This window comes from Triticum urartu, chromosome 6 (assembly GCF_003073215.2).
Source record: "Triticum urartu cultivar G1812 chromosome 6, Tu2.1, whole genome shotgun sequence".
Taxonomy (NCBI): domain Eukaryota; kingdom Viridiplantae; phylum Streptophyta; class Magnoliopsida; order Poales; family Poaceae; genus Triticum; species Triticum urartu.
Genome location: NC_053027.1, coordinates 173,490,036 through 173,506,196, shown reverse-complemented (window position 1 = coordinate 173,506,196; position 16,161 = coordinate 173,490,036).

Below are 16,161 nucleotides of genomic sequence, written 5' to 3'. Positions count from 1 at the left end.
ATTGAAGACTATGACAAAAGAAGACACGTTATGAAGCCTATGGAGCTCGAAGACTTAGATCTTTCGTAGTTCTTTTTCTTTTGTGTTGAGTCATAGGAACCACCGTACTATTAAGTGGGGTCCAGGAGAACCAGTTAGAATGACTGAAGTGATGCCTAAACCAAAAACCTATGTCTTCGAGTGAAGACAATGAGAGAGAATCTTGTCCAGAGCCGGACAAGTCAGCTTTGCTTGTAGCCCAAGTAAAGTTGCCATGAGAGTTTGAAATCTGACCGTTGAGACACGTGTCAGTTTCTTAGTGACCCAGGGTCATTTCGGACAAATCAGGTCGGGTTGCCAAGTGGCTATAAATAGCCCACCCCCTACAACCATAAATGGTTGGCTGCTTAGATTGAAAGTACGGCTTTTGTCGTTTGAGAGCAACCCACCTCGAAGCCTTTGAGAGAGAGAATTCCTTGCGAGGATAAAGCCCTAACCACCCAGAGCCAGAGAACATTGGGCATCACTTAAGTCTTCTTGTCTGTGTGATCTGAAGACTTATTACACTTGAGGACTATGCATCCCCAGACGGTTAGGCGTCGCGTTCATCCAAGAGACATTGTGGATTGCCAGTGAACGAAGTCTGTGAAGGTTTGGGAGTCTACCTTGAAGACTTACCAGAGTGATTGGGCGAGGACTATCTGACCTTAGCTCAAGGAGAATATGGAGAGGACTTCGTGTCCTGAGCTGCGTGTTCAGGACTAGGTGTCCGGGACTGTGTGTCCTAAGGTTTAAATACCTAGCCGCTCCAACCAGACGTACAGTTGTCACAGCAACTGGAACTGGTCCAACACATCATTGTCTTCAACGAGTCACTGGTTCATCTTCACTTCCTTTTACTTACTGATCACTCATTGTGAAGTCATTGCGTGTCTGTTCTATCTTTTGTCTTCACAACGCGAGTGTATGATCTGTTTGGCTTCATAGTATCTTCCTACCTGATCCCAATTACACTACAGCTATTTGTCACTGTGCTTTCACTCTGTTGATACTTGACCATAGCTTGCCTAGTGTAGTCTAACTTCCGCTGCATAGTAATAGGCATATCTCTACTGTTTGTCTTCATAACTTCCACGTTTTGAAGACTTTCATAAAAATCGCCTATTCACCCCCCCCCCCTCTAGTCGATATAACGCACTTTCACTCCCCCTCTACTCTCTTGTGATGAATTGAGTTTTCCCTTTGAAGTTATCTTATCGGATTGAGTCTTTAAGGATTTGAGAACACTTGATGTATGTCTTGCATGTTCTTATCTGTGGTGACAATGGGATATCACGTGATCCACTTGATGTATGTTTTGGTGATCAACTTGAGAGTTCCGTGACCTCGTGAACTTATGCATAGGGGTTGGCACACTTTTTTGTCTTGACTCTCCAGTAGAAACTTTGGGGCACTCTTTGAAGTTCTTTGTATTGGTTGAATAGATGAGTCTGAGATTGTGTGATGCATATCGTATAACCATACCCACGGATACTTGAGGTGACATTGGAGTATCTAGGTGACATTAGGGTTTTGGTTGATTTGTGTCTTAAGGTGTTATTCTAGTACGAACTCTATGATAGATTGATCAGAAAGGATAACTTTGAGGTGGTTTCATACCCTACCATAATCTCTTTGTTTGTCCTCCGCTATTAGTGACTTTGGAGTGACTCTTTCTTGCATCTTGAGCGATAGTTATATGATCCAATTATGTTATTATTGTTGAGAGAACTTGCACTAGTGAAAGTATGAACCCTAGGCCTTATTTCCTAGCATTGCAATACCGTTTAGGCTCACTTTTACCACTTCCTACCTTGCTGTTTTTATATTTTCAGATTACAAAAACCTATATCTACCATCCATATTGTATTTGTATCACCATCTCTTCGCCGAACTAGTGCACCTATAAAATTTACCATTGTATTGGGTGTGTTGGGGACACAAGGGACTCCTTGCTATTTGGTTGCAGGTTTGCTTGAGAGAGACCATCTTCATCCTACACCTCCCACGGATTGATAAACCTTAGGTCATCCACTTGAGGGAAATTTGCTACTGTCCTACAAACCTCTGCACTTGGAGGCCCAACAACGTCTACAAGAAGAAGGTTGTGTAGTAGACATCACCCCACATGGGCCAGCAAGCCACCACGCACTACTCTTGCCACACCAGACCCAGCAGCGGCGCCCAGTGACATGCTACGCTAGGGCAGCCACGCACCGCCGCCACCACGATCGACTGCTGCACATGCACGTTGAATCGATCTCATCCATGCCACTCACTGTTGACTTCCGTTCCGATCTGCTAAAATCAATCTGTCATCGCATGCTTTTGCTTACGCGACACGCCGTTGCTGCCTTCCAATCTCAACGAAAACCAGCCACACGTTGTACACTGCTGTCATGTGATTCACTTCCGGATTGCTTCTTGTACTCGTCCGCTTCCAGATCGATTTCTCGTCCGCGCATGGCGCTCCGCCGGTGACACGTTTCCTACGAACAACCTTAACCCAAGCCGAGCTTTTCCTCTAGATCAACGAATCCGTAACCTCCTTGCAACCTTGCTCTGATACCACTTGTTAGAATAAATCTGAGGCCACCATTGATCTATCAAGGACCATGCAATCACACAAGCATGACACCAAGATTTGTTAACGAGGTTCGCCGATATGGCTACATCCCCGGGGCATGACTACGAGTGCTCCTCCCTACGATACCGCTACAATAACGCACCCTGGCCGCTCGGGCGCCGACACATTCGCCGGCTCCCCCACGTGAATAAATGTTATTTGGTGTTTACGTTGAGCATGAATATGATTGGATCATGTTTATTGTGATACAGTTATTCATTTAAGTCAGAGAATAATTGTTGTTCTGTTTACATGAATAAAACCTTCTATGGTCTTACATCCAATGTAAATGGTTTACTGAATCTCGATCGTAGTAATACACACATTCATAATATTAATGCCAAAAGATGCAAAGTTAATAATGATAGTGCAACTTATTTGTGGCACTACCGTTTAAGTCATATTGGTGTAAAGCGCATGAAGAAACTCCATGCATATGGGCTTTTGGAATCACCTGATTATGAATCTTTTGATACTTGTGAACCACGCATCATGGGCAAGATGACTAAAACTCCGTTCTCCGTAACAATGGAGCGAGCCAATGACTTATTGGAAATAATACATACCGATGTATGCAGTCCAATGAGTGTTGAGGCTCGCGGCAGGTATCATTATTTTCTGACCTTCATAGATGATTGGAGCAGATATGAGTATATCTACTTAATGAAACACAAGTCTGAAATGTTTGAAAAGTTCAAAAAATTCAGAGTGAAGTGGAGAATCGTCGTAACAAGAAAGTAAAGTTTCTATGATCTGATCGCAGAGGCGAATATTTGAGTTACGAGTTTGGCCTTCATTTAAAACAATGTGGAATAGTTTCACAACTCACGCCACCTGGAACACCATAGCGTAATAGTGTGTTTGAACGTCGTAACCGTACTTTATTAGATATGGTGCGATCTATGATGTCTCTTACCGATTTACCATTATAATTTTGGGGTTATGCATTACAAACAGTTGCATTCATGTTAAACAGGGCACCATTCAAATCCGTTGAGACGACACCGTATGAACTATGGTTTGGCAAGAAACCTAAGATGTCGTTTCTTAAAGTTTGGTGCTACGATGCTTATGTGAATAAACTTCAACCTGATAAGCTCGAACCCAAATCGGAGAAGTGCGTCTTCATCGGATACCCAAAAGAAACTATTGGGTACACCTTCTATCACAGATCCGAAGGCAAGACATTTTTTGCTAAGAATGGATCCTTTCTAGAGAAGGAGTTTCTCTCGAAAGAAGTGAGTGGGAGGAAAGTAGAACTTGATGAGGTAGTTGTACCTTCCCTCGAATTGGAAAATGATTCATCGTAGAAATCAGTTACAGTGATGCCTACACCAATTATTGAGGAAGTTAATGATGATGATCATGAAACTTCAGATCAAGTTACTACCGAACCTCGTAGGTCAACCAGAGTACAATCCGCACGAAAGTGGTATGGTAATCCTGTTCTGGAAGTCATGTTACTAGACCATGACGAACCTACAAACTATGAGGAAGCGATGATGAGCCCAGATTCCGCAAAATGGCTTGAGGCCATGAAATCTGAGATAGGATCCATGTATGAGAACACAGTATGGACTTTGGTTGACTTGACCGATGATCGGCAAGCCATTGAGAATAAATGGATTTTCAAGAGGAAGACGGACACTGATGGTAGTGTTACTATCTACAAAGCTCGAATTGTCGCAAAAATGTTTTTTTGACAAGTTCAAGGTGTTGACTACAATGAGATTTTCTCACTCGTGTCGATGCTTAAGTCTGTCCGAATCATGTTAGCAGTTGCCGCATATTATGAAATCTCGCAAATGGGTGTGAAAACTGCATTCCTTAATCGATTTGTTAAAGAAGAGTTGTATATGATGCAACTAGAAGGTTTTGTCGATCCTAAAGGTGGTAACAAAGCGTGCAAGCTACAGCGATCCATTTATGGACTGGTGCAAGTATCTCAGAGTTGTAATATACGCTTTGATGAGTTGATCAAAGCATATAGTTTTATGCAGACTTGCGGTGAAGCCTATGTTTACAATAAAGTGAGTGGGAGCACTACAACCTTTCTGATAAGTATATGTGAAGGACAAATTGTTGATCAGAAATGATGTAGAATTTTCTAGAAAGCATAAAGGAGTGTTTGAAAGGATTTTTTCAAAGAAATACCTCAGTGAAGCTACTTACATATTGGGCATCAAGATCTATAAAGATGGATCAAGACGCTTGATAAGACTTTCAATGAGTACATACCTTGATAAGATTTTGTAGGAGTTCAAAATGGATCAGTCAAAGATGGAGTTCTTGCCTGAGTTGTAAGATGTGAATTTGAGTAAGACTCAAAACCCGACCACGGTAGAAAATAGAAAGAGAATGAAAGCCATTCCCTATGCCTCAGTCATAGGTTCTATGAAGTATGCTATGTTGTGTACCAGACCTATTGTGTACCTTGCTATGAGTTTGGCAAGGGGGTACGATAGTAATCCAGGAGTGGATCACTAGACAATGGTCAAAGTTATCCTTAGTTACCTAAGAGAAATAAGGAAGTATTTCTCGGTTATGGAGGTGATAAAGAGTTTGTCGTAAAGAGTTACGTCGATGCAAGCTTTTACATTAATCCAGATGACTCTAAGTCTCAATCTAGATACATATTGAAAGTGGGAGCAATTAGCTAGAGTAGCTCCATGCAGAGCATTGTAGACATAGAAAATTTGCAAAATACATACAGATCTGAATATGGTAGACCCGTTGACTAAACCTCTCTCACAAGCAAAACATGATCACACCTTAGTACTCTTTGGGTGTTAATCACATGGCAATGTGAACTAGATTACTGACTCTATTAAACCCTTTGGGTGTTGGTCACATGGCGATGTGAACTATTGGTGTTAAATCACATGGTGATGTGAACTAGATTATTGACTCTAGTGCAAGTGGGAGACTGAAGGAAATATGCCCTAGAGGCAATAATAAAGTAGTTATTTATATTTCCTTATATCATGATAAATGTTCATTATTCACGCTAGAATTGTATTAACCGGAAACTTAGTACATGTGTGAATACATAGACAAAATAGAATGTCCCAAGTATGCCTCTACTAGACTAGCTCACTAATCAAAGATGGTTAAGTTTCCTAACCATAGACATGTCTTGTCATTTGATGAACGAGAACACATCATTAGAGAATGATATGATGGACAAGACCCATCCGTTAGCTTAGCATAATGATCGTTAAGTTTTATTGCTATTGCTTTCTTCATGACTTATACATATTCCTCTGACTATGAGATTATGCAACTCCCGAATACTGGAGGAACACCTTCTGTGCTATCAAATGTCACAAAGTAACTGGGTGATCATAAAGATGCTATACAGGTGTCTCCGAAGGTGTTTGTTGGGTTGGCATAGATCAAGATTAGGATTTGTCACTCCGAATATCGGAGAGGTATCTTTGGGCCCTCTCGGTAATGCACATCACTATAAGCCTTGCAAGCAATGTGACAAATGATTTAGTTGCAGGATGATGCATTACGGAACAAGTAAAGAGACTTGCTAGTAACGAGATTGAACTAGGTATAATGATACTGACAATCAAATCTCGGGCAAGTAACATACCGATCACAAAGGGAATAACGTATGTTGTTATGCGGTTTGACCGATAAAGATCTTTGTAGAATATGTAGGAGCCAATATGAGCATCCAGGTTCCACTAATGGTTATTGACCGGAGATGTGTCTCGGTCATGTCGACATAGTTCTCAAACCCGTAGGGTCCGCACGCTTAACGTTCGATGATGATTTGTATTATGAGTTAGGTGATTTGATGACCGAAGTTTTTTTAGAGTCCCAGATGAGATCAAGGACATGACGAGGAGTCTCGAAATGGTCGAGAGGTAGAGATCGATACATTGGAAGGTTATATTCAGACATCGGAATGGTTCCGAAGTGATTCGGGTATTTTTCAGAGTACCGGGAGGTTACCGGAACCCCTCGGGGAAGTTAATGGGCCTTAGTGGGCATTAGCGGAGAGAGGGAAGAAGGGCCACAAGGTGGCACGTGCCTCCCCCCTGCCCAAACCGAATTGTACAAGGGGTGGGGGCACGCCCCCCTCCTTCCTTCTCCTTCTCCCCTCCTTCCTTTCCTTCCGGTGGAAGAAAGGAAAAGGGGGGGGGGGGAATCCTACTTGGACTAGGAGTCCAAGTTGGACTCCCCCCTTTGGCGCACCCCTCCTGGCCAGCTGCTTCTCTCCCTCCCTCCTTTATATACGTGGCCAGGGGGCACCCCAATAGCACAACAGACAATCTCTTAGCCGTGTGCGGTGCCCCCTCCATAGTTTAACACCTCGGTCATATCGTCATAGTGCTTAGGCGAAGCCCTGCGCCGGTAATGTCATCATCACCGTCGCCACGCCGTCGTGCTGACGGAACTCTCCCTCATCCTCAACTGGACCAAGAGCTCAAGGGACATCATCATGCTGAACGTGTGTTGAACACGGAGGTGTCGTACGTTCGGTACCTCGATCGGTTGAATCGTGAAGACGTTCGACTACATCAACCGCCTTACTAAACGCTTCCGCTTTCGGTCTACGAGGGTATGTGGACACACTCTCCCCTCTCGTTGCTATGCATCTCCTAGTTAGATCTTGCGTGATCATAGGAAAATTCGTGAATTACTACGTTCCCCAACACTAACAAAATCACTAGTGATGTTGTTGTAATTTCCTCCCACAATGCCTCTCCCAAAAATTCCATGACCCCCTCCTACAGATCCTTTCCTCTGGTACTGAAAATTATGTCTATCTGTGTTTATCTCCTGCCAACCTCCTCTACCAACCCCCCCCCCAATATATTCTCCCCCACACCTCCAAATTCTAATTTGACTGAGATCGGGGTATCTCCAACCACCAGCTCATGAATATAAGGACGGTCTAAAAACCTAAAGGCCTGAGAAGGCGTATTTGCTTTTTCCACCTCCACCATATCCCTCTCTTGTGGGCTCTTCCCCAGTTCCACCTCTCTACTCCTTACTCCACCAGACCCAACTCAAGCCCAGAATCCCATTCCCTCATTTCAACCACAACGCCCAATTCCACAAATGTCAATTAACATTCAAATTTTGGATGCACAACAACTACTATGGGATTCATCTCCCATTTAGGAGGGATTCTTTGTAAAAAAATGTGCCAACATGTTTCATCACAAAATCACTATCTAAAACATCATCATCATCTCCCATTTGTTGAATTTTATCACAACCGGGCATTTTCCCCTGCCATGTCTTTTGCCTATGTTCATTGCTCGAGAGAGCAAAAGTCATGTATGATCTCTATTATCTACATCAGCAATAGTTCTCCTATCACCACCACCTATTCTAGTTAGCCCCCCCCCCTATTTTCATCCTATGATTTCATTCAAAATGAGTCACTAGATCATTCACCATATATATTTTGTTTTTGCATCTTTTTCCCCCTTCATTTTAACATCACTGGTTTTCAAAGCAGATCTATCATCACCCATACGCAAGGTAGACTGTAATTTTTTGCCGGGTCGATTGGGATACCTGATAAATCTGATGATGGGCCCTCACAATCGTCATCGAAGTCGTCTCCTGTCAGCACCCAAAAGTGTCTGCCAGCCAGAGGGACCCTACTCCTAACGGGAGAGGGGCAAGAGCCTGGCGGAGCGACGTGGGAAACGCGGCGAGCAACCAGGGGGCGCGACCACCATCGTCTTCTTCTGCCTCCTTCACGGCGCCTCCCCCTCCTCCTCGGAGATCACTATCAGAAGCATACTTGTCCCCGACGTCGGCATTCCCAACACACTTACAACTCGCCTCCATACGGCGGGACGAACCTCTGAGATCTGAAGGCCGCCCACTTGTCGCACTTGACTGGATTTGGTAACTCTGTTTCCATCATTGCCCACAATAGCACCGCCATGGCACGCTGCAGCTGGAAGTCGGGGAAGCACCTTGCCATCTCCTCTCCATCCATCATAGCCATTGGAGTGAACACCTCATCGTTGAGGTCCTTGACCAGCGGAAACCACCCATTGATCTCTCGCAGACGATCGAGCTCCTCCACGCCCCCCTGAAATCAACAACATCTCCTCCTTCCTCCTCGCCATGGCTCCCTGGATGAACAGGAGAGCACCAACGGATAAATTATCTGGATCTATAGAAATTGATCGAAGATTCCTTAGGGCATCTCCAACGACAATCCACAAAAAACCTCCTGCATACGTCCGCGGACAGGGGGGACTAGTCTGCGGACCTGGATGCGGGAGGCAACCATCCAACCCTAGCCGCATAAATTTGTTGGGGAACTCAGTAATTTCAAATAATTTCATATGCACACGCAAGATCTATCTTGGTGATGCATAGCAACGGGAGGGAAGAGTGTTTTCCACACACCCTTGTAGACCGTAAGTGCAAGCGTTATGACAAGCGGTTGATGTAGTCGTACGTCTTCACGATCCGACCAATCCTAGTACCAAAAGTACGGCACCTCCACGATCTGCACACGTTCGGCTCGGTGACGTCCCACGAAATCTCGATCCAACTGAGTGTCGAGGGAGAGCTTTGTCAGCACGACGGCGTGACGACGGTGATGATGAAGCTACCGGCGCAGGGCTTTGCCTAAGCACTACGACGATTGATACGTCTCCGTTGTATCTACTTTTCCAAACACTTTTGCCCTTGTTTTGGACTCTAACTTGCATGATTTGAATGGAACTAACCCAGACTGACGTTGTTTTCAGCAGAATTGCCATGGTGTTATTTATGTGCAGAAACAAAAGTTCTCGGAATGACCTGAAACTCCATGGAGTGTATTTTTGGAAATAATAGAAAATACTGGCAAAATATCAAGACCAGGGGCCCCACATCCTAGCCACGAGGGTGGGGGCGCGCCTGCCCCCTGGGCGCGCCCCCTACCTCGTGGGCCCCCTGGAGCTCCTCCGACCTCAACTCCAACTCTATATATTCGTCTTCGGGGAGGAAAAAACAAGGAGAAAGATTCGTCACGTTTTACGATACGGAGCCGCCGCCAAGCCCTAAACTCTCTCAGGAGGGCTGATCTGGAGTCCGTTCGGGGCTACAGAGAGGGTAATCTGTCGCCATCGTCATCATCCACCCTCCTCCATCACCAATTTCATGATGCTCACCGCTGTGCATGAGTAATTCCATCGTAGGCTTGCTGGATGGTAATGGGTTGGATGAGATTTATCATGAAATCGAGTTAGTTTTGTTAGGGTTTGATCCCTAGTATCCACTATGTTCTGAGATTGATGTTGCTATGACTTTGCTATGCTTAATGCTTGTCACTAGGGCCTGAGTGCCATGATTTCAGATCTGAACCTATTATGTTTTCATGAATATATGTGAGTTCTTGATCCTATCTTGCAAGTCTATAGTCACCTACTATGTGTTATGATCCGGCAACCCCGAAGTGAAAATAATCAGGACCACTTCCGGTGATGATCGTAGTTTGAGGAGTTCATGTATTCACTATGTGTTAATGCTTTGGTCCGGTCTGGTACTCTATTAAAAGGAGGCCTTAATATCCCTTAGTTTTCGCTAGGACCCTGCTGCCACGGGAGGGTAGGACAAAAGATGTCATGCAAGTTCTTTTCCATAAGCACGTATGACTATATTCGGAATACATGCCTACATTACATTGATGAATTGGAGCTAGTTCTGTGTCACCCTAGGTTATGACTGTTACATGATGAACCACATCCGGCATAATTCTCTATCACCGATCCATTGCCTACGAGCTTTCCATATATTGTTCCTCGCTTATTTACTTTTCCGTTGCTATTGTTATCATCACTACAAAATACCAAAAACATTACTTTTGCTATCGTTACCTTTTGCTACCATTACCACTACTATCATATTACTTTGCTACTAAACACTTTGCTGCAGATATTAAGTTTCTAGGTGTGGTTGAATTGACAAGTCAGCTGCTAATACTTGAGAATATTCTTTGGCTCCCCTTGTGTCGAATCAACAAATTTGGGTTGAATACTCTACCCTCGAAAACTGTTGCGATCCCCTATACTTATGGGTTATCAAGACTATTTTCTGGCGCCGTTGCCGGGGAGCATAGCTCTATTCTTTGAGTCACTTGGGATTTATATCTGCTTATCATTATGAAGAACTTGAGAGATCCAAAAACCAATATTTATCCCTCAACTACGAGGGGAGGTAAGGAACTGCCATCTAGCTCTGCACTTGATTCACCTTCTGTTTTGAGTAAGCTTGCGACACCTAAACCTGTTTCTGCTATTGATTCTGATATGTCGCATATTATTGATGATGCCACTTCTGCTATGCATGATACTTATGATGAAACTACTTCTATGCCTGGTACTAATGTGCCACTTGGTGAATTTCTTTATGAACAACTTGCTAGGGCTAGAGAGAATGAAATTATTGAAACTGATAATACTGATGAAAGTGATTATGAAGGCTCTCCTAATAAATATGAATTACCAGTTGTGCCTGATGGCTATATTATGGATGAAGAAACTAAAAGAGACTTTCTTGCTTGCAATGATAGAAGTGATCTTAAGAAATTATTAGCTAAGCTTAAACAAAAAACTCTGAATGCTAGAATGAAATATGATCCTGCTTATGCTACTTCACCTATCTTCGTTACTGATAAGGATTATGAATTCTCTATTGATCCTGATATAATTACTTTGGTTGAATCTGATCCTTTTTATGGCTATGAATCTGAAACTGTTGTGGCACATCTTACTAAATTAAATGATATAGCTACCCTGTTCACTAATGATGAGAGAGCTCGCTACTTTTATATTCTTAAAATATTTCCGTTCTCATTAAAGGGTGATGCTAAGATATGGTTTAATTCTCTTGATCCTAGTTGTGTGCGTAGTCCCCAGGATATGATTTATTACTTCTCTGCTAAATATTTCCCTGCTCATAAGAAACAAGCTGCCTTAAGGGATATATATATATATATATATATATAATTTTGTGCAAATTGAAGAAGAGAGTCTCCCACAAGCTTGGGGGAGGCTTATCCAATTACTTAATGCTTTGCCTGATCACCCTCTTAAGAAAAATGAAATACTTGATATTTTTTATAATGGACTAACCGATGCTTCCAGAGATTACCTAGATAGTTGTGTTGGTTCTGTTTTCAGGGAAAGAACACCGGATGAAGCTGAAATTCTATTGAATAATATGTTTACAAATGAAAATAATTGGACACTTCCTGAGCCAACTCCTGAGCCTATTCCTAAACCAACTCCGAAGAAAAGGGGTGTTCTATTTCTCAGTCCTGAAGATATGCAATAGGCAAAGAAATCCATGAAAGAAAAGGGTATTAAAGCTGAAGATGTTAAGAATTTACCTCCTATTGAAGAAATACATGGTCTTAATTTACCGCATGTTGAAGAAATATATGGTTTTAATCCATCACCTATTGAAGAAACACATGGTCTTGATAACCCGACACAGGTAGTAAAGGTAAATTCTCTCTATAGATATGATAAAGCTGAAATCCCATTTACTAAGTTTGTTAGCCCATGGTTAGATGAGTTTGATAAATTTATGGTTAAGCAAGAAGACTTCAATGCTTATTTTGGTAGAGAATTAAAACGCAGTGCTGATATGCTTGAACACTTGCATGATTATATGGCTAATGTCAAAGGTGAACTTAAACTTATTAGTAAACATGCTTCTATGGTTACCACTTTAAGTAGAGAAAGTACTTAAAGCTCAAAATGATTTGCTCAATGAATTGAATAGTAAGTGAGGGAGTCCTGGATTAGAGGGTGTCCGGATAGCCGGACTATACCTTCGGCCGAACTCCTGGACTATGAAGATACAAGATTGAAGACTTCGTCCCGTGTCCGGAAGGGACTTTCCTTGGTGTGGAAGGCAAGCTTGGCGATACGGATATATAGATATCCTACCATTGTAACCGACTCTGTGTAACCCTAGCCCTCTCCGGTGTCTATATAAACCGGAGGGTTTTAGTCCGTAGGACGAACAGACAATCATACCATAGGCTAGCTTCTAGGGTTTAGCCTCTCTGATCTCGTGGTAGATCTACTCTTGTACTACCCATATCATCAATATTAATCAAGCATGACATAGGGTTTTACCTCCATCGAGAGGGCCTGAACCTGGGTAAAAACATCGTGCCCCCGGTCTCCTGTTACCATCCGCCTAGACGCACAGTTCGGGACCCCCTACCCGAGATCCGCCGGTTTTGACACCGACATTGGTGCTTTCATTGAGAGTTCCTCTATGTCGTCACTTTTTAGGCCCGATGGCTTCTCCAATCATCAACAGCGATGCCATCCAGGGTGAGACCTTTCTCCCCGGACAGATCTTCGTATTCGGCGGCTTTGCACTCCCGGCCAATTCGCTTGGTCATCTGGAGCAGATCGAAAGCTACACCCTTGGCCATCAGGTCAGATTTGGAAGTTTGAGCTACACGGCCGACCTCCGCGGAGATTTGATCTTCGACGGATTCGAGCCGCAGCCGAGTGCGCCACACTGTCACGATGGGCATGATCTAGCTCTGCCACCGAACAGTGCCCTAGAGGCCGCACCCGCATCAGCTCCGACCCTTAATTCGGAGCCAACTGCGCCAATTGAGGATGGGTGGTTGGACACCGCCTCAGGGGCTGCAATCTCTACGGCGATTGAGCCGAACACCAGCCCTATTCTCTGCGAAGCCCGTGACTCCAAGGAGCCGGAATCCTCTCCAGACTCCGAGCCCTCCGCGCCCCTACCGATCGAACCCGATTGGGCACCGATCATGGAGTTCACCGCCGCGGACATCTTCCAGCACTCGCCCTTCGGCGATATTATGAATTCACTAAAGTCTCTCTCTTTATCAGGAGAGCCCTGGCCAGACTATAGTCAGCAAGGTTGGGATGCGGATGATGAAGAAATTCAAAGCCCACCCACCACCCACTTCGTAGCCACTGTCGATGATTTAACCGACATGCTCGACTTCGACTCCGAAGACATCGACGGTATGGACGCCGATGCAGGAGACGATCAAGAACCAGCGCCTATAGGGCACTGGAAAGCCACCCCGTCGTATGATATATACATGGTGGACACCCCAAAAGAAGGCAATGGCGATGGAACAATAGAGGATGACCCCTCCAAGAAGCAACCTAAGCACCGGCGTCAGCGGCGCCGCTCTAAATCCCGCCAAAGCAAAAATGATGATTCCGGCACGGGAGATAATAACACCCCGGACAGTGCCGAAGACAACCACCTCCAGCAAGATTCAGCACGGGAGGATGGAGAAGCCAGCCCTCATGAGAGAGCGGTAGACAGAGAGGTCGAGGACGATAATTATATGCCTCCCTCCGAAGACGAGGCAAGCCTCGACGATGACAAATTTGTCATGCCGGAGGATCTCGTCGAACAAGAGCGTTTCAAACGCAGGCTTATGGCCACGGCGAGCAGCCTCAAGAAAAACAGCAACAACTTAGAGCTGATCAAGATTTGCTAGCTGACAGATGGACTGAAGTCCTTGCGGCTGAAGAGTATGAACTCGAACGCCCCTCCAAGAGCTACCCAAAGCGCAGGTTGCTACCCCGATTAGAGGAGGAAGCATCTAAACCTACATCACCAGCGCATGATGCGGCCGACCGGCCACCCCGTGGCCGCGACAGAGAGGCCTCTCGGCCCTCCACTCCATCCGCACCCCGGCGCCGCTCAAAAAATACCAAGGCACAGGAAAACACGCCAGACCTGTGAGATATATTGGAGGACAAGGCAAGGCAAACAAGATCGATCTACGGATCGCGTGGGCGCCCCACGGCACGAGACGGTAATCGTCACTCCGGATACAGTAAATCCGGCCGGGCCGAACACAGTAGACAAAGCTCGTTTGAGCTGCGTCGTGATATAGCCCAATACAGAGGCGCCGCACACCCACTATGCTTCACAGATGAAGTAATGGATCATCAAATCCCCGAGGGTTTCAAACCCGTGAACATCGAATCATACGATGGCACAACAGATCCTGCGGTATGGATCGAGGACTATCTCCTTCATATCCACATGGCCCGCGGTGATGACCTACACGCCATCAAATACCTCCCACTCAAGCTTAAAGGACCAGCTCGGCATTGGCTTAACAGCTTGCCAGCAGAATCAATTGGTTGTTGGGAGGACCTAGAAACGGCATTCCTCGACAATTTCCAGGGCACTTATGTGCGACCACCAGACGCCGATGACCTTAGCCACATAATTCAGCAGCCAGAGGAATCGGCCAGACAATTCTGGACACGGTTCCTAACCAAGAAAAATCAAATCGTCGACTGTCCGGACGCAGAGGCCCTAGCAGCCTTCAAGCATAACATCCGCGACGAGTGGCTTGCACGGCACCTAGGACAGGAAAAGCCGAAATCTATGGCAGCCCTCACGACACTTATGACCCGCTTTTGCGCGGGAGAAGACAGCTGGCTAGCTCGCAGCAATAACATGACCAAGAGCCCTGGTAATTCGGATACCAAGGACAGCAGTGGCAGGTCGCGTCGCAACAAGCAAAAGCGCCGCATTAACGGCAACAATGCTGAGGATACGGCAGTTAATGCTGGATTCAGAGGCTCTAAACCCGGTCAGCGAAAAAAGGCATTCAAAAGAAATACTCCGGGCCCGTCCAGTTTGGACCGAATACTCGACCGCTCATGCCAGATACATGGCACCTCCGAAAAACCAGCCAATCACACCAACAGGGATTGTTGGATGTTCAAGCAGGCAGGCAAGTTAAATGCCGAAAGCAGAGACAAGGGGCTGCATAGCGATGATGAGGAGGAGCCCCAGACGCCGAACAACAGTGGACAGAAAGGTTTTCCCCCACAAGTGCAGACGGTGAACATGATATACGCACCCCACGTCCCCAAGAGGGAGCGGAAGCGTGCGCTAAGGGACGTATATGCGATGGAGCCAGTCGCCCCAAAGTTCAACCCATGGTCTTCCTGCCCGATCACTTTTGATCGAAGGGACCACCCCACTATCCGTCATGTAGGATTCGCCGCATTGGTTCTAGACCCAATTATTGACGGATTTCACCTCACTAGAGTCCTTATGAACGGTGGCAGCAGCCTGAACCTGCTTTATCAGGATACAGTGCGGAAAATGGGCATCGATCCCTCGAGGATTAAACCCACTAAAACGACCTTTAAAGGCGTCATACCAGGTGCAGAGGCCAAATGTACAGGCTCAGTTACACTTGAAGTGGTCTTTGGATCTCCGGATAATTTCCGAACTGAGGAGTTAATCTTCGACATAGTACCGTTCCGCAGTGGCTATCACGCACTGCTCGGGCGAACCGCATTTGCCAAGTTCAATGTGGTGCCGCACTACGCATACCTCAAGCTCAAGATGCCAGGCCCTCGAGGAGTCATCACGGTCAATGGAAACACCAAACGCTGTCTCCGAACGGAGGAGCATACGGCGGCTATCGCAGAGGAAGTACAAAGCAGCCTCTCCAGGCAATTCTCCAGTCCGGCCATTAAACGTTT